The following is a 22,375-nucleotide window of genomic DNA, read 5'->3' as shown; positions in this document are numbered from 1 at the left end:
CCGAAAGCACCTAGAGGAGGGGATCAGCCCATTTCACGGACAAGAACACTGAGGCCTCAGGCAGGAGCTATGCCCTGACCTGGGGATCCAGGGAATGAGATACAGAGCCTGGGATACCTCAAATAAAGATAAGGCCTTCCTCAACAGGTACTTCCTTTGGGCCAGGTTCCTTCCTTGGAAAAGTCAAAGGATCAGGAGGGCCCTTCCTTGCTGTGTAACCTTGGCATATGGCCTCTGAGCCAGTCTCCCCAGCTGCAACATGGCACCATGAGAATAACAGCTAACATGTATGGCAGCCTTCCTATGTGCTAGACACTGTACACGCCTTGTCTCATTGAATCCTCACACCCACCTTCTGAAGTACTATTACTGCCCCATTTAGAGCAGGCAATTTGATAAGCAGTTGTGATCTGGAGAAAATGATGGCCTCTGTGTTTGGGAGCCCCCCGATCTTAGACTTAAGTGGTGACATTTGAGCTGACAACAACCTGGGGTCAGAGCCTACACACTTAAGACTTCCCTCCTGGTGGTCTTCACCAGGACAAGCCAGGAAAGGGCAGCTCAGAGATACCTGGGGCCAAGGAATGGGGTGGGGAGGCAGTGCAAGTATCAATAGGACTGGTCGGGGGACTGGAGTCCAAAGGTCAGGCTTGTGGCTCCACCCTGTCCCCTCTTGTTGACTTTGACACCTTCCCCCACACAGAGGCTCTGTTCCTATCTGTAAAATGGAGAACAGTTCTTGCTCCTCACCCCAAACTGCTGGAGTCATAAGCCCAGAGGGGCCCATGGGGAAGGAGGTAGAGAGACACAGAAAATAGGCTCCAGAGAGTGACCCCCTCCCACCCTCTAAATCCCAGGAGGAAGGCCCCAGGGGCCTGAATCAGCCCACTGTGACTTTCAGATTGGTAAAGTGAGGCCTGGAGCGAAGGGTTCTGAGCAGGCCACAGGGTTGGGCACAAGCCCCAGATGATGTGAGGCTTATTGGAGCCAAGAACATCCAATCCCCTCCCATTCCTGTCTCCCCAGAGGACATGATAATAGCAGACCCTAATAATGGGCACTCACTCTCTGTTAGGTATTGTGCTAAGCATTTCACATGCATCTTCTAGCTGAGATCTCTGTAACTGTTTACTAGCAGTAGCACCAATGGATGAGGCTCAGGGAAGTAAAGTCTACTGTACAAGGTCACAAGGTCAATAGGTGGCAGAGTCAGGATTTGAAACCAGGTCTCTGTGACTCCAGAGCCTGGCTCTCCAACACCGGCCAAGGGCTCTGAGGCACATGGAAGGAGGGATTTTGGCTGGAGGATCAGGTCCAGTTCAGCTCTCAGCCTTGGGGAACCTCCTAGGTTTCCCGTGGGTCCTGGGGGGTGGTTCTCAGGCTCTGGGGATACCGTTGCAGAGAAGTCTGCAGCTGTACCCTAAGGCCCAGGAAAAGACAAGGGAAGGGGCTGCGGGTGGGCCGGACGGGCCAGGCTGGGCCAGAGCTCCGGGCATTCCGGCGGCCTCCGCAGGAAGCAGAATGGGACGGAAACCGGCTCCTGCCTCCTCCCCCAGAATCCTGTGGGCAGCCCAGCCGGGCTGCACAGAGGCCCTCTTTGTGCCTGCCCCAACCCGCCACCCGCGGCTGGCCCAGGGTTTTGAGTTTCCTGGGGGGTGGGGGCCCTGCCACTGCTAAACCTCCAGCTACCTCCCCCTCTCAGGGGCAGTCACAGCAGTCCACAGCTGGAGGAGGAACTGAGTAGATGGCCAGGGCTACCCCAGAGACCCTGAGGGGCTTGAAGGTAGGCAGAGGGACTCAGAGACAAAGCCTGAGAGGCCACCACCCAAAGCCTGCCCTCGCTGCCAGCAGCCACCAAACCCATCGTGACCTCCTGGAACCGCCCACCCCACTTCATCTCAGTGCCCTTGGGCCCAGGGTGGTGGACATCCATGGAGGCTGGCCAGGTGGGGAGGGCAGTCCATCTGTCAACCACCATTTCCTATTTTCCAGGGGCTCCCTGGACACAGTGTGCATCAAAGGGGAGGCCTCAAGCTCACTTCAGCATTTCAGAGGACAAGAGCTCCTTGCGTGTTGTTACCGCTCAAGGAACACCGGGCCCCAGGGAAAGAGCTCAGGTTGGAGTATGTGTCGTGAGGAGCGGCACCAGGGACAAGTGCATCTGCATGTGTCCACATGGGATGGGAGGTGTGTTAGACACCTGTGCATGCTGTATGTTCGTGTGTGTGTGTGTGTGTGTGTGTGTGTGTGTGTGTGTGTGTGTGTACACAGACTCAGTTGTCACTCTCTGTGGGTTTGAGCACTGATGTACACATGGGCTTATACACCAGTGGAGTGGAGGTCTTTGTGGGACTTCCCCATGTGTACAAGTGGAGTGTGTGCGATACACATTGTGGATGTCTGCATATGACCGAATGTGTGCGTGTGTACAAGTATAGTGATTTACATGGTGGCTGGATGTTTGTGGGATCTTCTGGCCTGTGAGTGTCAACACACCTTTGCCACATGTACGCCAGTGTGTATGCCCATGTGAGCTCACTGTGAATTTTATCCAGGCCTGAGGGGTTCTGGGATGTGAGTCTGGGGCCCACCTGGGATGGGGATGGTGCAGGCAGGAACTGATGCCAGGTTTTGGGGCCCCTATGGAAACAGGAAGCCCACAGGTACACTTGGGCTGTGGTGAAGGCTCAGCTCCGCCCAGGTTCAGTTTGTGCCCCTGAGAAACCAATCCAGGATTCTGCTAGCCAAGAACCTGTCCCAACCACAAGGGAGGCACCTGCCTTGTCTGCTGTTCAAGACCCAACAGCTCTGGCCAGCATCTACCCTCCTGCCTGGCCTGAGCGTGGAAAAAACTGGAAAACAAAAGCCCCCAGACCGCAGGCCCTCCCTGCAGAGGTGTGGGGGAGGCAGGCAAGAGGCGGGAGGCTGAGGAGGGAGGGAGGTGTCGCCGCAGCCCCGGAACACAAAAATAATGAGGCGAGAGGGGCCATGGGGCCGAGCCGGCTGGTTCCGGAGTCGCTATCTGACCTTGACAGATGCCACAGCTGGGCGCCTGGAGAGGAGCCGCCGCCACAGTGCTGCAGAACACACCCCCACTCCCAGGCTGGGTCGATGGAGGTTCAGGCAGGCCCCAGCCACAGGCAGCCACCCCACCAGGTGGGAGTGGGGAGCCCTCAGAGTGCATCCCAGTTAGGCAGTGGGGGTGGGATGGGAGGGTGCGAGGCAAGAGAGTGGGGTCAGGACTACTGCAGGGCATGGGAGGTAGCAATGGGGTCTCCTGAGGGCAACCTGGCTCTCAGGTGTGGCAACGTGTGTGAGAAACACACAGAGCGTGCTATTGTGCTTGTGGAGCTGTGACGCTGAGTGTGTGGTAAGAGAAGCAAAGTGTGAGTATGGGTGTGACAGAGACAAAGATCAGACTTGTGTGTGTGTGTCCTTGGGGTCACTGATTACTCCTCTGTCCACTTTCAGAGCCACAGTTGTCCTGGAGGGCGCAAGCCACAAGCTCCCCCAACCCAACGAAGTTCGGTCACTTGCAGATGGAGGAGAGGTGCCCTTGTGGCCCTCCCTGGCCTCCCCTCTCTGCCACTGTGGTGGTGGTCTCAGGCACAGCAATGGGTGTCAGGCTGGGCATCACCACTGTGGGGACACTAGTGAGGGGTTGGGGTGTGAGCTGCAGGAGGGGATGCTGGGCTGGAGGCAGATTAGCAATTCCGAGCACTGGCTGCATAATTAAAAAATCATTACGGCAGGCAGGCAGAGCTGAGTGTGAGCTCACGCTCAGAGCGGGTGGGGACACTGCCATGGCGCTCCCCCTCCCACCGCTTCCCTGAGGAAAAATCCCACCTGCTAATATAATTATGGAAAAACACAAGCACAGAAATTCGGTTTCAGCAAACAACGTGCCTGAGTGCCCAGGGCCTGCCTGTCCCTCAGCACGGTGAGCAGGCTGGTCACGGGTGCCCAGGGCTCCGGGCAGTGAGGCAGGCCCTGCTGGGTCCATACTCCAGACCCTGACATCCACCCCCTCAGCAGCCCCCAAGAGAGGGTGGGGGTAGGGACATGTAAAGCCCAGCTCCTCAGATCCCAAATCCAAGAGAAAGCTGGTCTATCCTGATAGTTTACAAGTGGGGAAATTGAGGCTAAGGAATCTGTATAAGGTCACCGTTTGTGGCAAAGCTGAGAGGAAGTGGGACCCCGCTGCATCAACGCAACACCTCAGGAATTCAGCCCCATCCCTTCCCCTGTATCCTTCCAGCTTCCCTGTCTCATCTGTCATCCCTCTAACCTCCTCCTCTCCTGCTGGGATGGGCAGCTCTCTCTCTAAGACTGAATGGGACGCTCAAGGCAGCTATCCCCGCACCTCCCAGCAGGTACCCACGCATGGAATCCAAGGATTGGGGGGCGAGGGGACAACTAGCCTCTCAGTTCAGGGACAGGGTGTCCTGGGCTCATCTGGGTTTAGCTAGGCCAGCAGGGCTGGCCCCTGCCCCGAGAAAAGACGGCCAGCTCTGGGGCACAGGCCCCAGATCGGCAGGAACAGCCGCCATCACCTCGGGCCTGGAGCGGGCGGCGTGGGGAGGGGACCCGTGCGGGCAGGCGCCGGGGCGGCAGACGCAGCAGCCGGAGCGGCGCAGGCACGTCCGCGGCCGGGAGGCGGCAGGGAGCCGGGAGGCCGCGGTGCCCTGAGACCCGGTGGTACAGGCGGCCTGGGAAGGCCCGGGCCAAGGAGATTCCACACCGAACAGGCCTGCCTCCCCTCATTCCTCGGTGCCACCAGGCGCAGCAATTAGAGGCTTTCAAAGTTTGTCCTTAATTGGTTTCATTTTTGCCTCATAAATGATTCATGGCCCTGGAGGTCTGGGAGGCAGAGGGAGTAGCAGAGGAAATTTGGGGAGGCTTCCACCTGGAGCCAGGCCCCCTACCTGTGGCTAGAGAGGGGGCTGCAGCCTTAGCCCAGTTGATGACAGAGCCTGGGGAAGCCTTGGGCAGGTGGGGTCCTCCAGCAAAAATAAAAACCCAGGCCTTCTCCTTGGGGCACTAATTAGGAACTGCAACTTCGCAGACCAGAGCTCTGCATCCAGGCCCAGAGCCACCTCAGCTGCTGGGGCCCTGGGAAGGTGAATAATAATGTAATGATAACAAAATAACAGTGTCAATAGTAATAATAAAGATGGTAACACTTAAGAAGGAGTTCCTACTAAGTTTCAGGCATGGCGCTAAGAACTTCTCTCTTAGCCACCCACGCTACATCCCCAAGCACTACCAGGAAGAGGCACCAGGATCCTCACTTTACAGATAAAGAAACTGAATCTTAGAGAAATTAAGGTCTGCCCTCTGACACTCGGATGTCAGAATTCCTCACGCCCCAAGCTCAGAGCGTGGGCCTCACGGCTGGACGCCAGGACACTTCCTGCCAGGTTGAGTTAGGAGCTGCAGGTCCCAAGGAAGTCTGGGGAGGTCCTGAGGCCTGCAGAAGACCCAAGAGGGGACCAGTGGCCTGACACCCATCTGGGCCAGGTTACATCTGCCCCTCAAAAGGCTGTGTGACCCTGGCTGAGCAATGTCCTCCTAGGGCCTTAATTGGCCCATCTGCAAAACAGGAAAGCAGAAGCCCTATGACCACCAGTCATGGGATCAGAGAGATGTCATGGACCCCACCCTCAGAGAGCTCCCAGGCTAGAGGGGAACATGGACTGACATACACACAGAAGGGTTTAATAGAGTCTGCGCAGAAAACACTGAACGCTCAGCCAGTGGCCTACTGGAGGGTGGTACCAGGAAGGGCTTCTTGGAGGTAAGGTGGGCAGAGGAAGCTTCTCCCCTTCAAGCCCATATCCAGTCCAATAGGATGCTCAGGGAATGTGTGTGGCCCATTTAAGCACAAGACTAGAGATCAGACCTTGAAGAAACCCAGAATTACACACTACATCAGAGTGATATGGGATGCAAAATGCCCAGCTCTGCCTGCTAATGACAGTCACTTTTATTCTGGACAGCTATGAGAGGTGAAGCCTATACAATTAACCACAGGGCCCCTTGGTCCTTGGGGACATCCTGGAGGTAAGGAAACACACTAAACAAATCCAGGAGTAGATGCTGTATGGACTGACTCCCCCTAGAGGCCCCAAGGCTCTGGGCCGCTTGCTGTTGGCTCTTGTGTCCTCCAGCTCCTGTCACAACCACATGCACCAGGTTCCCCTCCAAAAATCTGGCCTTCTGAAGCCCTGGCACCTGAACTGTCCCATCAACTCCCTGCTCTCCCACCCAGCAGGCCTCCAATAGGCAGTGCAGTAAGTCTGGTGCCAAAGCCAGATGCTTCAAGTGGTTATACTTAGAGCTCTGTGTCTCAACCACAGCCCTCTGAGTGGCATATATGATCACCTGTTTCCCACATAAGGAAAATGAGGCTCAGAGAAGCTAAGGGACTCACCTGAGGCCACAGAGCTTAGGGGAACCCAGGCCCAAACCTTTTGAAAGCCCATGTTCCTCACCTTGCTGGCCTCCTGTGGGTCAGTATCCCTGATCTGTCCCAGGCCTGGCCACCTCTTGCCCCAGTCCTGACCCTTCCTCTCTCTAGACAAAGACTGTACCGAGTCCACATTCCTGCAGACACCAGAGCTTGGTCAGGCTGTTGTGGTCAGAAACTCTGCAGGGGAGCCCAGGAGGTAGTAGGGGGTCCCTACATACCCCAGGGATCCATAGGATATGGGGCCTCCTGCCTCAGCCCAGCTGGGTCATCCTGAGGAATGGGTGAGGGGGTGGAGGAAGTCCCTATATGCAAACACAGGGTACAACAAATACCTGGGGAGGTAAAGGAGGAGGCACAACTGTGTGAGGATGGAAGGGGTTGGCCATGTTCTCTTGCCCCCTCTCTGGGGTACAGTCAACTTAAAGGCTCCTATCACCACCCTTGGGTGGGGGCTGCTTATGGAAGTGTCCATCCGTTGAGAAGAAGCCTAACTTTATATACCCTCTACTCCATCCTGCTGGAGAATATAGCTGAATGACCTACGGCAAGTCCAGCCTCTGAGCCTCAGTTGCTTCATCTGCACAACGAACCCAATAATGTCCCTCGAACACAATGGAAAATAGGGAAATGGGAATAGGTTTAGAGGTTTAGAGGTTCTTCTTGAGAAAAGGGATTCGGAAGAACTAGACAAAACATTCAGTGGTCTATGTTGGCTGGGGGCACTCAAGACACTGGGGCCAATGTATAGTAGAAGCTTGACAATGGCTTGTTGAACATACAGAAAAGTGGATGAGTTCTCAAGATGCTGAGTTCATCTTAGCAGGTCCAGGTGACACACCCTTCCCAGGTAACCACTCTGAGCCAGGACACTGGTCTGCCCTTTGCCCTTCAGCCTGTTAGGGCTGCCCAGCCAGGTCACTGGGGTCTCTTTCCCCAGCCTGCCCAGAGAGCTGCATGTCTCAGGCGGGTCAGCACTGACGTCAGTAGGACTGGCTGGGCGTGGAGCCTGCCACCTCTGGAACCGCCAATTAATTAACTTTTTCAAATTAACTTCCCAAGCAAAATTCCATAATTACATCTGTCTCCATCAGCCCGAGCTGGGCAGGCAAGAAGACCCTGCAATGAGATGGAATGTGACCATACTGGCCTCAGGACCAGGTCAGAGAGGCACTGGGGGTTGGGTTTCACCCCAGCAGGGCAACTGTCTGGCATCCTTATGGATGCTGAATAGGAGGGGAGGGGGTTGAGAAGCCAGAGCCCCCTCATCTAGGAGGTGGAGGGTTCAGGGAGACTCATACCTGCCTAGTTCATCCTGCTGCCCCCATCCCCCACCTTGTGTCCCCAAACCAGTGGGTCTTGGCAGGACCGAGTAGCAGCACAGGCACTGCGAGGCTGAGGAGGCTGCGGCTGTGGCATTCTAATTTCCCAAAGGGGCTGAGATTAATTAGCTCACACACAGGCGCCGAGAGGAGAGTGCGAGCAGGGGCGGGCAGCGTCAGGCAAGGAGCTGGCTGGCGCTCCCCACTGCCTGCCCGGCAGGCAGTCAAGCGGCCTTGACAGCCTGGGTGCTCTGAAGGTCAGTGGCCAAGCCGGCTGAGCCAGCAGACTGGCACTGTCTCCTTCCCAGAATCCCTGAGACCAAGGCTGGGGGTTGGGGGGCAGCAACCAGGAGGACAGCTGGTGGGGGTGGGGCTCCACTGTCACCATCAATGATCCGAGTCTCTGCCAGGTGCTCTGTCCACACCATCTTGTTTTATTCTCATGGGAGCCCAAAGGGGACAGCACCATGGTCTTCCCGTTTCACAGATAAGAACACTGAGGCTCAGAGCTGAGTGGGTTAGTGATTGGCTAAAGTCACCCAAGTTGTGTATGATGGAGGTGAGAGTAAAATTCAGGTGTTTGATTATGGGAGATAAGTAGGAGCCCCCCAGAAGCCCACCTTGGTACCCCTGGATCCCATGCTGGCATGAGGTCTGGGGGACCTGGGGACCAACTACAGGCATGTGAGTGTGTTGGTCTGACTGTGACTTACCTCTGCCTCATAATATGCAGTGCAGACTCTCAGTCATTTTACAGATGTAGAAACTGAGACCAGAAAGGGGAAGTGACTTGCCACACAGCACAGGGCCCCATAGATTCTGCTCCTCCATTTAAGGCCAGCCACCAACTTCTAGCAAATTAAACACGACTCTGACCTTTAGTGAGCCCTGACCCAGGGCCACGCTGTGCTTGGTGCCCTCTTTGGCTAACCAGCACACTGATCAGGGGTTAGGGATGGTCACTGTGGCTGCCCCTGTACACAGAAGAGGAAGGTATTTCCAGCTCAAGGGTACTTTCTTAACTACTCCGTGCAGGGCTCCCCAGAGAGGGGAAAGGAGTCCCCAGGAAGGTGGAGTTGAAGTTGGGAAAGGTGTGTGACCCTGACCAGGCCCCTAGGCAGCTCCCTCAAGCTTAGCCATTGACTTTCCCAAAACTTCTCTGCAAGGAGATCTCCCCAACCCTAAGGAGAAACAATCTGCTCCCTGGGGCACCCCAACTCCTCCCCTACTCCCAGTGAATCACGTCCCTGCAGAAGCCAAGGCCAACAGGGCTCACCCTCCCCAGACTTAAAAGGGTCAGCAATCCCAATTCTCCTTGGATCCAAGATAACAGAGGGCCCCAGGACAGACATAGGGCTGGGCGTAGGTGGGGAGGGGACTGGCCCAACTAGGAACATTACTCATAGTGTGTGATAATGGGAGATGGTAGGAGCCCCCCAGAAGCAAAGGTTCAGGCCATGAAAGGGTCCAAATGGGCGATGGCATCAGGGTTCCTCTCCTACTCTGCAGCCTCCAGCCTAGGTGATCTCAGACAAGCGGCTTGCACTTACTGAGCCCATTCCCTGGCCTGTAAAATGCCTGTGGTGACAGCCCCACCCCCACCAGGACGTATGCAAAGTTCTCAGTGCAGGGCCAGCATGCACAGACGCTCAGTAAATGAGAGCTGTGCTGTTATTTTTACTGTCATCGTCAGCCAGCACTAGAATGAGCGTCAAGGATAGCTCAAGCCAGGAGGGCTGGGTAACCTACGATGTGGCCCCAGTTCTGCCACTGTTTCCTTTGAGCCTCGGCCAATCCCTTATGCCTCAGTTTCCCCAGCCCCAAACAGAGCATGCCCACCCTGTCCTTTTACCTGCAGGAACATGGGGAGGTGAGCATATGGTAGGGGTCTGAAGGCTACAAGGAGGGCAGCACTCAGCTGTCGAGTCTTGTACTTCCTCTTCTGGCCACAGGAAGTACCTACCTACACTTCCTGCCAATCTTTCCTCCTGCCTCCCTGGCCCCCCTCACCCTGCCTGCTCTATGTCAGCGCCTCTTCCATCTTCCACAGTCTCAATAAGCATTTTCACACAGGTGTGTACCAAGCCCTTCCCCACCCTGCAAAGGCCACATTTGCCACCTGGAAGTCTCTGCTTGAATCTAACTTGTGGCCTTGCTGCCTGTTGGTGGGTAGGGGACAGTAAAAGTCTTGGAATCATGGTTGGTTCTCTCTGTTTCCACCCAAACTGTGAAGACCCCAAGAATGTCTGCCCATGGACCCTGGGTTCCTCTGCCCTAGGTCCAATCCATTCCCAACCCACCCCACTGTGGCCCCAAGCTCAGCTTCTTCACTCCCACACCCCAGCATTCCCATCTAAGAACAACCCTAGAGAAGGCCAAATCTAAGGCATTCTAATTAAGTAGTCCTTGTTGTGGGGTACCACTCCCAGGAAAATGTCAGCTTTGGGGGAGCAGACAGATGGAGGGGAGGGCTGGACTCACCTGGAGATCCAAGTGTGACATGGTGAGAACCACACCCCACTATCTACTTCAGGTCCTGCAGCTTTAAGTCAGAGATAAGGGTCATATCCATTTTATAGGTGGCAAAAGTGAGGTCAGAGAGGTGGGCAGACTGGCTTATAATTACACAGCAGGCAGTGACCAAGCCAGATTTGGAGCCCAGGCCTGTCCAGCTCTAGAGTCCGTGGCTCCAGAGTTCTAGTCCTCCTGACTGGCCACTGCTGTTTGTTTTCCCCCAGGATGCCTGGGCCCCTCTCCTCTCCCCAACCACTGCCCAGGCCTTTATGTGGGGAGACTTCTGTGGCTAGGAGGTGGGACCCAGCCTGGGCCTAAGTCTTTACAGCCACCTGCTCCTTGACCCCTGCTAGAGTGGCTCAATCCTGTGGGCCCAGAGTGATCTGTAGTCTGGGTTTTAGGCGACTGTGTCCAAAGCCCTTCATAACCATGAAGCCATCCCTATCAAACTCAACCCTCTCATCTGAAAAACAGTGTATTTGTCAGTATATGAAAAATAGGTATGCCCCCAATTCTGCCCAATCCAGGGAAGGCAGGCCTCAGCCCCAATGGGCAGAAGCATAGAAGCTCCCTGAGGGCACCCTTCTAACCCAGCAGCCCAGCCCTTCCTTGTACTCAGGGTAGCTCTGTACCCATTCTGCAGGCCAAGGACTAAGAACCAGGGGCTATGTATAAATTCTAAGTCTCAGGATGCTTGCTCCAAGGCAGAGGGGATAATAGGAGCTTGGGAACCAAGAGGACAGAGGGAAGTGGCTGCAGGGTGAGCAGGGAGGGCAAGCAGACAGACTCCTGGAGCACAGCCATTAGATCAAGGGAGTCTCTTTCCTCCCCAGTCTCTGGCACCCCCAGTCTCCCAAGGACCCAGCCCCCTGAGTTGAGGGAGCAGCTGGCCACTTGGCACTCCTAGGAAAATCGATTCTCCACGACTTTCCTTCTCCAGCCTCTGCTCTTCCTAGCGCCTCTGCATCTCTCCCCCATCGACCCCCAACCTGGAAAATGTCTCCCTTCCCATGCCCACCTTGCAGAATGCAGCTTCCCTACACAGCCGAGGGGTGGGCCTCCTTTGTGTGAGCCTATGTAGGGGGCACTGGGGTGAGCGGAGCCCCAACCACGTTGCAAGGGTGCGTGTGCTCATACCAGGTTCTGTGAGGTCAGGGCTCCTGGCCCAACTCTATGGCTCATCTGGGTGTGAGCTGTGGCCGGAGGACGGCTGCCTGAGCCTGTGACAGGATGGAGCAGACATACAACTGCCTTATTGGATCCGTGTATGGGGTCCCAGGGGCACAGCACGCCCACGTGTGACTGAGTATGTCCATTTGCCTATCTGTGTGCCAGTGCGTGCGTGTGTGCATGCGTGCACGCCAGAGGCTGGGGCTGTGAGTGTGACAGTGAGTGTGTTCCTGGCGGGGTCTGGGCCATGCGTGTCAGCTGGGAGTGTTGGTCGTGTGGAACGACGTGTGCTGACTGTCTGTCCCAAGTGTGTGCCTCTGGGTGTGCCGCGTGGGGAGTGCGTGAGTACGCTCTGCCTGCCAGGCCGCAGGGCCCCGTGGGGCTGCTGGGGATGGGGTGACTCACGTCTCCTGAGCTCATCCCGCCGCCAGCCCGCCCAGCTCACCCTGCTCTGCTGGGCTCATGGCCGCCAGCGCAAGAGGTGGGGGGTGGAGGGAAGGCGCGGGCAGACGCGGCAGGGAGGCCAGCTTGATAAATAACCTGCTGCTTCCCCAGTCCTCTCAGAAGGGGAGGCTGCATCATGGGAAGAAGGGGGGGAGCAGGGGCAGGCTGCCCTGGCCCCCGAGGCTCCGGCCACCTTGGCCCCCACAGCCAAGGCTGCGGCTCCGGTTCCTGTTTCATCGAAACCTGAGCTGGGAAAAGCCTATCGGGTCATCTTGCCTGTCCCGCCGGCCGCCAGGCCCAGGCAAGCTGCCCCTCAGGGGACAAGCCCGCAGCCTGGCCGACCAGCCAGTGGGTGGGTGGGTGGGGGGAGGATATTTCTGTCCAGACTAAATGCAGCTCCAGGCCTCTGTCTACCCCCCTACCAACAGCTGTTCCCAAGGGCCCCCTGGCTCTGCTGGACTGATTAAATATAATCCCCCCACCACAGCAAATCCCCAACGTTCACCTCTTCCCATTGACCCCCACCTACATGAGGAGAAGGCTGGGGAGCCCACTGTGTGACCTTGGTCCAGTGTATCCCCCTCTCTGGGCTCTTAGCAATGAAACATCAAGTATTACTCAGCTCTAGGCCCTGACCTGCCTAACAGGCACTATTGGAGACAAGACAATAAAGATGACTAAATTGGGGTCTTCGTCCAGGGAGACAGGGGTTGAGGTCCCCTTCTCCAAAATGACGACAACCTGCTTCACAAAGAATGGCTGGGGGAAGTTCTCCCCAGCACCCCAAGTACCTTTAGGCTTATAAACATGGCCCCCTGCATCCTGCCTGTTCCTTGCCCAAGCTGGGCAATACCAGGCTCCTCCAATCTGCCCCAGCCGGACCCTGGCCAGGAAACAAGTTGTGCCAGGCTTGGGGTTGGGGGGGAGGCGGGAGCATGACAGCTGCTATTTCCTGGAGGCCACAGTTGGGCACAACCCGGATTCCTGCCTGTCTCCACAGTCCACCAGACAGCCTCTCCCAGGATCTGGCCCTCAACAGGGCACCCCTTCCACATTGTCAGCCAGGGTCCCACAGGGTCCCATCAGCCACTCTCCTCCTGAACTGGTACAGGGAGGAAGCTGGATGCACCTTCCGGTCAGGGCTGGGGAGAATGAAGGTCTCTGCAGGGTTCAACAGGCGGGGGAGGCAGCTCCAGCTTCCCTCCTCCTGCCTGCCTGCCCACCCGGCTGCTTCCCCCAGCCCCACACGCACCAAATTCCCCACATGCCTGTCTGTCTCTGACAGCTCGAGCAAATACTTGGCTGCACGGGCACCCGCTGTTCTGAGCCCGCTGCGCCTCCTCCCCTGCCTTCCCCGGGGGGCTCTGCAGGCGCAGCCAGGGATGGGAGGGGGGCCAGAGCCAAGAAGCTTGGTGGGCAGTGGGGGGAGCAAAGGCAGGAGGAACCAGTCTCAATTCCGAAGCACCAACCCCGGCTCCCAGGCCTGGGGGACTGAGGGACCTGGGAGGTCACTGTGAGCAAGTCCTGGCTGGGCAGCAGCTGCCGACACCCCCGCTGCCCCCCGGAACCTCCCAGGAGGGCCTTCCGGAGGCCTCCCACTCGCCTCAGCCGATGAAACAGCATCTGCCACCCCCGCGGCAGCAGCTCAGGACAGGACGGAGGGCACCATGTAGTCCTTGGGGAAGGCTTTGAAATCTGGACTATGGCCCGGCCCCTCCTGGCAGCCCTGGCCCCCTATCACAGGCCTAGCCCCAGAGCTTGGTGGTGGTGGTGGGGTGTTCCAGCCCTCCTGCAGTGTGAGGGACACACCCGCCCAGCTGTCAGGCCTGGGACATCTCCCCTCAGATAGCTGGTGGGGGCCTTGTTTGCCCCCAACAACCCTCCTTCCTGCTTGCCTCGCCTGCCTCCCAGGAGACCAGTCGAGGAAACACTTCCTCGCTGGCCGGCTCCTTATCTCCCCCCCCCCACATCCACCCTCATTCCTTCTCCCAGAGTCACCCCTTCAGCCAAATCATACTCCTATCCTACAGTCAAGGACCCCCCTCCTCTCCCCACCACTCCATCACTGGCCTCAGCATCCCCAGTATCCAGCACATACCCAGGCACACAGCAGACAATGAATGAATGACCTCATGGAATGACACCCTCCACTGTGCAGATGGGTGTCCTGAGGTCAAGAGAGAGCCCAGCGAGCTAGGCCTCCCATCCAGGGCTCTTCCTGAAGGAGACTCTGATTGCAGGGCCCTTCTCTGTCATTTACCACTTTCTGCCCCAGGAACCAGTTCAGCCCTCCCAGGCTACTGGAGGCATTAGGGCAACTCCAAGCAGAATTTCTCAGTGCTCTGGGTCCAAATGCCCAGCTGGTTATTCAGAACTACTGGCCCAATTCTCCCACAGTGGAACGGTGGTCTTGAAAAGAATCTCACACGTATTGTCTTTGTGATGCTAGACCGTGGGGTAGAGCCTCCTCTCCCCATTGCACAGATGGGGCTGCTGAGGCCCCCAGGGGAGGGGGAAGCTACAGGCGGCCGTGAATCAGAGGGGGAGCTGGGAAGCCGCCCGGCCCTGCCGGCTGTCGCTGGAAGCAACAGCCTGCATTTCCTGCTCACACTGGTGCCTGGGGAAGCGTGGGCAGCGGGCGGGCGGGCACCACAGCAAGGACCCCTCCTGTGCCTGCAGGCCAGCCGCATCACCTTGCTGCCTGGCTGGGCCCGCACAGCCCACTCCCCAAGCCAGCTAGCTCTCCAAAGGGGGGTAGACCAGAGGCAGAACTGGGTTTCTGTCTAAGGTATGTACTCCTGTTGCTTCAAGACACCACAGAGAAACCCCTCCCCTCAGATCCTCAATGTCCTCAGAATCAAACAAGATTGAAACATGACCATTCATGCTTCTTTCCAGTAGTAAAATCCATGGTTCTGTGATTCCAGAATCCCAGCACAACAAGAATCCTGGCAAGAATCCCTCAGCTCCAAGCATTCTATGATTCTAGACTAAAAATTCCAGGCCACCAAGACCAGACACTGCCCAGAAGAAAGGGGGCCAAGCCCACTGCTACCTGCTGCTCTGGGCTCAGCTAACCAATTTCCCACCCAGCTTTGGGAGAGGTGGGTCAGGCAGAAGAGAGGCTGGGCTCTCCCATCAGGGTCAATACAAGCTGGGCTTGCGGGGAGCCCTATGGGCCCGGGGATAGAGCCGATCTAGTCCTGAAGGACAGGCCACCACCTCATGGCACACACAGCTACTGACACTGCAGCTGTCAGGAAGCCCAGCCCTCAGCAACAAAAGTGAGTAGCTAGGAGTTTTGTGAGCCTGCACCCCCACCCTGCAGCTCAGAGGCAGGACAGGCATCAGGTCAGGGCTGGTCTCCTTGCTTCTCAAGTTCCAAGCCAAGCTCCACGCTTCATCTTCCTGTCTTCACCACCCACTGCTTCTTCCTTCCCATCACAATCCCCTCACCTCTCAGGCTCCCAGGCCAGCCCCAGCTCAGGCCACCTGGCAGCCAGCCAAACCAAAGGCTCCCAAGTCCATCTGATAGATAGAAAAACTGAGGTCCAGGGAAAAGACATGACCTATCCCAAGGGCTCAGCCTCAGCAGCCTACTGGTTTCTGGTTGTATCTATCTCTCAGCCCTGCCCACTACATCACTTCCCAGAATCCTCTACAGGGCCAGTGGATCTCCACAGACCAGTCTGATCACCACACAAGCACATTCCCCATTCCAGGGTCCCTTGAGAGCCCTCATTTCCACAGCCAATCACCTGGTCATTTATTAATTCATTCTTTCACTCACCCACTAGCCAATTAGCCCATCTTCCCACTACAAGCCAGGCCCCTTGCCAGGGGTGTGGGGGGCCTCAAGAAGGAAAGAGAGCAAGGCCTGTAACCAGCAGGCATTTAAAGTGCCTGCTGCATGCCAAGCAGTGTTGACCACCACAGGCAGACCAACTATGGCTGTCCTCATGTTGTTCACAGCCAGTCAAGGGCTCCCAATCTCACTCGTCAATGGCAAGTCACAAACCCTCCAGCCTCAGTTTCCTCATGTGTATATGAGGACACTAACTGCACCCAAATCACTGATCTACTGGAAGGATTAAAGGATGTGAAGGCTAGAAAACCCACTAAGGGCTTAGGATGAGATAGCCATTGTTATTACCATTCTTCCAACATATTATTATTATAGTAATAATGGGGGACAGCAGTTGATTAGGGCAGCAGCTAAAGCTCTTCAAACACTTAGCTGGTGCCAGGTACTGGGGGTACAGGAAGGAATGACAGCCATATCCCATTGCAAAGCTAGAAGCAGCTCAAAAACTCCCATAAGCATCTGATGAATGAGAGACTCAATGACAGGAGGCATGGCCCTGCCTCCAAGGAAGGTACAATCCAACATGTGTTCATGTGTGCTGCACATGTATATGTAAGCACTTAGCTATGCACATATATGTGTGTCTGACGAGGAAACCTGGGAGGTCCAGCATCTATGTGGGAAGTGGGGCAGCCGTTCAGGGAACACAGTTGCTTATGCCGGCTTAGGCCCCCCACCCTAGCCCAGCCTGCCCCCGCCAGTGATCACAGCAGAGCTGAGGGGACTGTGGCAAGAGCAAGGACCAGGCCCAGTGGGGAGAGGCCCAGAAAGATGCTTTGCATAGTTCTGGCCACCAGATTACAGGCCTAGGCTAGGCCCCTGGGTGGGGGTGTGGGCTGCCAGGTGCTGCCCCACACGAATTGGGCCCTAGCACCCGCACATTATGCCTGTGCTGGCACCGCACACAAGCGTTCCTTCTGGCAGGCCGGGCAAATCTGAGGTCAGAGGAGGTCATGGGGAAGGGAGGGAACAGTGGGCCCAAGGGCCATGTGGGGTCTGCTAGATGGGGGAGGGTGGGTACAGGGCTCCCCCGGGGCCACCGGGCAGGCCTGGCTCTGCCCTGCTCGGGCCAGCAGCTGGAGGGAAGTAAATATAGCGCGGGGCGTCCCGGCCACATTCCTGGGAGGCCAGCACGGCCCGCCTGCCCGCTGCTCTAGTCAGAGCGCAGCAGCCAGGGCCCAGAACTGCCACTGCCCTCTTCCCAAACAAACAGAAAAATAAATAAAACCAGCTCTCACGGCCAGCACAGCTAGGGGGAGGGGGCAGGAAGGGGTGGACCAGGGAGGGGGGGTACCAGACAGGCGCACCAGTTGCTGCGGTTTCTGTTCTGCTGGGAAGGAGGAGGCCAACAAAAGAGGAAAATGGAGGGAAAGGGCAGGGAGACCGTCAGAGATGTCAGAGAAGGGGGGAGAATGCGCAGGAGAGGAGGGTGTGACCGGCAGAGGTGTCGGGGAGGCAGGTCAGGAGGGACAGAGACGGTGTCACGGTGTCAGGGACAGTTGGGGGAAGGGCAGAGGCAGCCTCAGGGTCAGTAATTCAGCAATTCAGTGACAGGGATGCGGGGTGGGGGGCAGCAGGCAGACAAAGGGGGCCCTGTAGGCTAGGGCAAGGGGCTGGCTCCAAAGGCCATGAAATATTAAAAAGCCTAGGCCAATGAGTGACAGAGGTCATAGAAGTAAGGAGACTAACTAGGGAGATACAGGGACCCTGAAGGAGGGCCCCCCTCCACCAGTGCCTGTTCCTCTCCACCACCTCCAGCAGGGCCAGCCCCCCCCAGCTCTCCTGCTGTGGCTGCTTTCTGTCTTTCCATCCTTACAGCCGACAGCAGAGGATGGGAGGGGCCGTAGGGATTAGTGATGGCAAGGGACCTTTGCGGTTCCCTCTTCCCTCTGGCTGATCTGTGTGCAGCAGGCCTTCCAGAGCTGCCAGCCACCTTAGTAAGGCCAGGAGGCCTGTCAGCACAGCCGCTGCCACAGGCGCCTCCTGGGGAAGGAGGGAGTAGACATCCAGCTTCCTCTTTACAGAAAAAAAATCAGCCAAGCCACCACTTTCCACACAGACCAGCAGGGAGGGAAGGCCATGCCTCAAAGCTCAGCTGAGCCAGCGAGTAAACTGGTAAGCAAGACAGCAGGTCATCCTCTAGCTCTCCCATCACACCCAGGCCCCATAATCAGTGTCATGACCTTGGCCAGTACCCCTGTGCCTGAGCCTGAGTCTTTACCAGCCCCATCCAGTCCCATCAGGCTTGGTGTGAGGAAAAAAATAAGAGGGCAAGTAATACCTGCAGGTTGGCGGCCAGGGCCAAGCATCTGCATGCAGATAACCATGTGAGGTCAGGCCCATTAGTGGTCCCATTTTACAGATGGGGAAGAGAAACCCAGAGAGGCAAAGTGATGTACCCAAGATCACACACCTGGTAATTAGCGGAATGGAGACAGAAATGCTAAATATGAGCCACATGTTCTTTTCTTCCTTTTCACTGAGGGATATGAGGTCCTCATCACCATAAATGCCAACTTTTGTTGAATGATGACTGTGGGCTAGCCACTAGTGCTGGACACTGCACATCTGAAAATGACCTTGTAAAGCAGGCACTCTTACTATTCCATTCAGGAATAAGGAAACTGAGGATCATAGAAAGAATACATATTGACCAAAGGTCATACATCCAGCTAGACAGTGAAATGGCCAGGATTTGGAGCCAGGTCTGACTCCAGAGTCAGTGGTCAAATATACTCGTCTGGGTGAGGTCAAGGGAGGGGGTTACGAGGACCCAGCAGAGGGGAACTCAGCGATCCTATTGGTTCCTGGAAAAGACAGTAGGAAAAGATTGCCAGGGGGTGACCAGCAACTTCTCTAGGAACAGATGGGCAGAGCCTGTCGGGGCCTAGAGTGAGGGCACTGCCTAGGGGCCTGGCCAGAGTGATCTGCCTAGTCTATCAAGAGACCATGCACCAGATAACACAAGCCTCTTCCCCTAGCATGGGGACACTGAGGCTGGTCCAAAAAGGGTCAGCAGAGCCCTGTCCTTTTGGCCCCTGGCAACCCAGGGCCAGTGTGCCAGGAACTAATCACCTTCCACACTCAGAGCCCCCAGTGCTGGCGGAAGGGGGGCAAGATCCCCTCCCTCCCTCCCAGGCCCTGTGAGCCCAGAGGGAGGCCAGCATCAGAGGCAGGAAATGAAGAAGAATTTGCGATCTAATTGAGCTGGCGGGGGATTAGGCGGCAGAATGCAATTACAGGGGCTGGAGCAGGGCCAGGGGCACTGACACCCCAAGATGTGGCCTGGCCCAGGTGATGGGGTCTACACATCTCTGTCCATAGACACCCTACTGGTGTGGGGGTGGGGGACAACAGGTAGACAAGGATTGGGGCCAGACTGCTCTTCAGCACACACAGGACTGCAGGATTCCAGCTCCATGTAACACCCAGAAGCAAGAAGTTTTCCTGAGAGTTCTCCCCCAGGGAACAGCCCTGTGGACTCTCCCATGGGAAGCAGGCAGACAGGAACACACGCTCTCACAGGCTCTGCTCATGCATGCACACACGTGTTCATGCTCCCAGGAAAGCCCCACAGATCCATGTTCACTTCTGTGGGGACAGACTCCCAACCTGCAGACACACAGCTCTGGCCCTATGTGCCAGTGGCTCCACCAGAGGGGAAAACACAAAACAAAACAAAAAAATACACCCATGACCTTAAAATCCTTTTATTCCCGTAATCACAGGCTGCCATCGCCGTGGATACGCGCTGTCACCCCGGCCCCAGCCTGTCTCCCTCCACGGCTTCCAAAACTCCCAGCAGGCAGGCAGACGGGGAGGCTGCCCAGTTACTGCCAGGGAGGGCAGGGGAGGGGAAGGACTGGGTGGGAGAGGTTCAACCACACACAGACACACACACACACACACACACACACACACACACACACACACACACACACTGAGCCTCAACAAGGGAGAGAGAGACTCAGAAAGACAAACTGGCAGACAGAGATACAGAAAGAGAAAGGAACACAGACACTAGACACCAAAGACAGACACAGACCACTGCCCACACAGCTCAGATAATGCCCCCTCCCAGAGTCACACACACTTTCCCAATTCAGATACACCACTCAGGGAGTAAGACACTTCCAGATTTACAAGTGTATACAAAACACACAAATATACACACATTATGAATATACATTCTCCAAAATTCTAAGCACACACAACTCAGAATATACACATTCCTAGAGTCACAGGGACATATTCAATTTTCAGATATATACTTTCAGGTTCACAAACACACATGGACATATGCAGTGCAGACACACACAGCTCCTACATCCATAGACACACGTTCTGATTCACAAACATACACATGCTCAAACTCCCACACCCCAAGACAGACACACATTCGACAGAGTTACAGATACATGTCTTGAGTCATTAGCATACACACACCACCCAGATTCCCACATCCCATACCAACAGACTAGACCCAGATAGCCTCATCTAGCAGCTGACACTGTCTTTGGCTTTAGCGGGCAGGTGGAATGGTTGGAGATTCCTGGGTCTTTGAGGGGGCAGTCCTTTCTCATTGCCCGCAGCCTGGGAGGTGGGCTCAGAGTTGGGGGGAATAAAGGGGGAAGTAAGAGAAAGCAAAAAAAAAAAAAAAAACAAAAACTTGAGTGGGATATTCTTGTTGAGCAGTAGCGCGTGAGTAACTGGGGAGGCTTTTTGTGGTCTGGTGAGTTCCAGCTATGAGTGAGAGTTTAACTATTAATACACTTAATCAAGGACACTTCACACACACACAAGCACACCCATACAACCACACACATAGGATAGGATGGGACCAGATGGTGGGGGTAAGAGAGGGAGAGCCCCAGGAAAAAAAAAAATGGGAAAACCCCATTCAAAGCCCCAGTGGGTGGGGAAAGAGGGCGGAGCTTCTACTCTGGGCCTGCCTCCAGAGCAGGGGCAGAGTCATAGTGATTCACTTTGGTATTCCCAGAAGAGTGAGGCTTGACACACAGTAGGTGCTCAATACACACTGGGCCAATGAATGAATAAGTGAATTACACACGAAGAGTGGGCAATAATAAGCAAGCCCCACCCCATACTTGGCCAATTAAGGCACGCTTCATAGCACTGCTTGGAGAGGTAGTGCTGACTTCATGGTCACCCCACCAGACAGGGGCCCCAGGAAAGAAGGCCTGGGTCTGGGTCATCAGTATCCCCTTATTCCTCCACCCTATCCTGCACCCTGGAAAGTCAGCTGACTTCAGCCCAGCCCAACACACCTCCCTTTCAGAGAGACCCCCATCTTCTTTCCAACCTTCCCATAAATAACTAGGTGGGGGTCCCCAAAGAGGGTGGGGTATTTAATTCCCAGAGACTTGATTCTTTATCCAGATGAAACCCTGCCTTCCATACTCCTATGAGCCTCAGTCTGACACTTGCCAAATGGGTAGAAGGTAGACAAAAAGCTGGAAAGAGGGAGTAAGAGTTGGGGGTCATAGTCGGAACTCATAGAATATAGGCCTGGGCTGGCCTGGGCCCTGGATGCAGAATCCTCCCTTCCCCTTCCCTTCCCCCACCCAGCCCAGCCCTCCCGGGTGGACATTCCAGGCCTCACGTGATAAAGACGAGGCCGCTGGCCCACGGGTAAGTCAACAGGCTCTGTCGGCGGAGAGATAGGAGGCCCCAGCCAGGGTCACCTGCTGAGCCGGGAAAACAGCCGGGCCCAAATACACACATAAATAAGGCGCCAACAGCCAGCCAGTCAGCCAAGGGTCTTCTGCTCAGGAACCTCTGCCCCCACCTTGGAAAGGGAGGTGGTATGGGAGAGGGAGGTGCAAGGCTGGCTCCTGCTTCCCTGGGAGAGTCCCAGCTCCTGCCAGGATTGGAGGTGGAGATGGGGAGCGTGGGGCGGTGGGCTTCTACCAATATCCCCAGGGCTGACTGAGAACTCAGAGGCCAACCTCCCTCAGCTGTTCCCACCCCTTCCCAGGGCAAAAATCACCCCCTCTCCCTCCTCCCCAAGGAGAGAACAATTTCCGTTCTGGGAAGGGGGTGACAGCTGCAGAGCGGGCCACTACCCCCCCTCCCCCAGCTCTTGCTTGAGTCTCATCCAGGGAAACTGCTAAATCAACACTACGCAGTAGTAGGTAGCGCTGGCCTCAGTCTCCCTGCATCGCTCTCAAAAAGGGGTTTGGGGAGGAGGCTTAGGGTCTCAGTTCCTGGGTTTTCTATGACGGCTGGCACCCAGCGTACGGGGGTCTTTCTGGAGAGGGATTAAGGCAACCTTAAGGCAGTACACCCCCCTAAAAACGTCTCAATGCTTTCAGTTGCATGGACAGCCACCCCCGCCCCCGCGGGCCAGGGCAGCTGAGGTGGCGCCGGGCGTTCAACTAGCGCTCCAAACAAGTCCGCAGCGACCGCGCACGCAGCCCCCGCCAGGCGGCCCCAGCGGAAAACTTAAAAGGGACTCTGTTTGCCGGCCGCCCTGGGGCGGCTCCGGCAGTGGCGAGGGCCGAACGATCGCACACGCCCCCTCCTCAGCGCTTCCTGCGCAAACGCAGGGGTGGGGGTGGGAGGAGGTGG

General features: G+C 56.3%; 1 protein-coding gene across 3 annotated transcripts in view; it reads right to left on the bottom strand.

Moving 5' to 3' along the window:
* CXXC5 (CXXC finger protein 5) overlaps positions 1-22,375 on the bottom strand; it is a 34,217-nt gene that overhangs the window by 9,284 nt on the left and 2,558 nt on the right. The gene's annotated exons all lie outside the window — the stretch shown is intronic.

The sequence above is a fragment of the Camelus bactrianus genome, chromosome 3 (genome assembly GCF_048773025.1).
Source record: "Camelus bactrianus isolate YW-2024 breed Bactrian camel chromosome 3, ASM4877302v1, whole genome shotgun sequence".
NCBI lineage: Eukaryota > Metazoa > Chordata > Mammalia > Artiodactyla > Camelidae > Camelus > Camelus bactrianus.
Note: the sequence above shows the minus strand (reverse complement) of the source record. Positions and strands in the feature narration are given on the sequence as shown.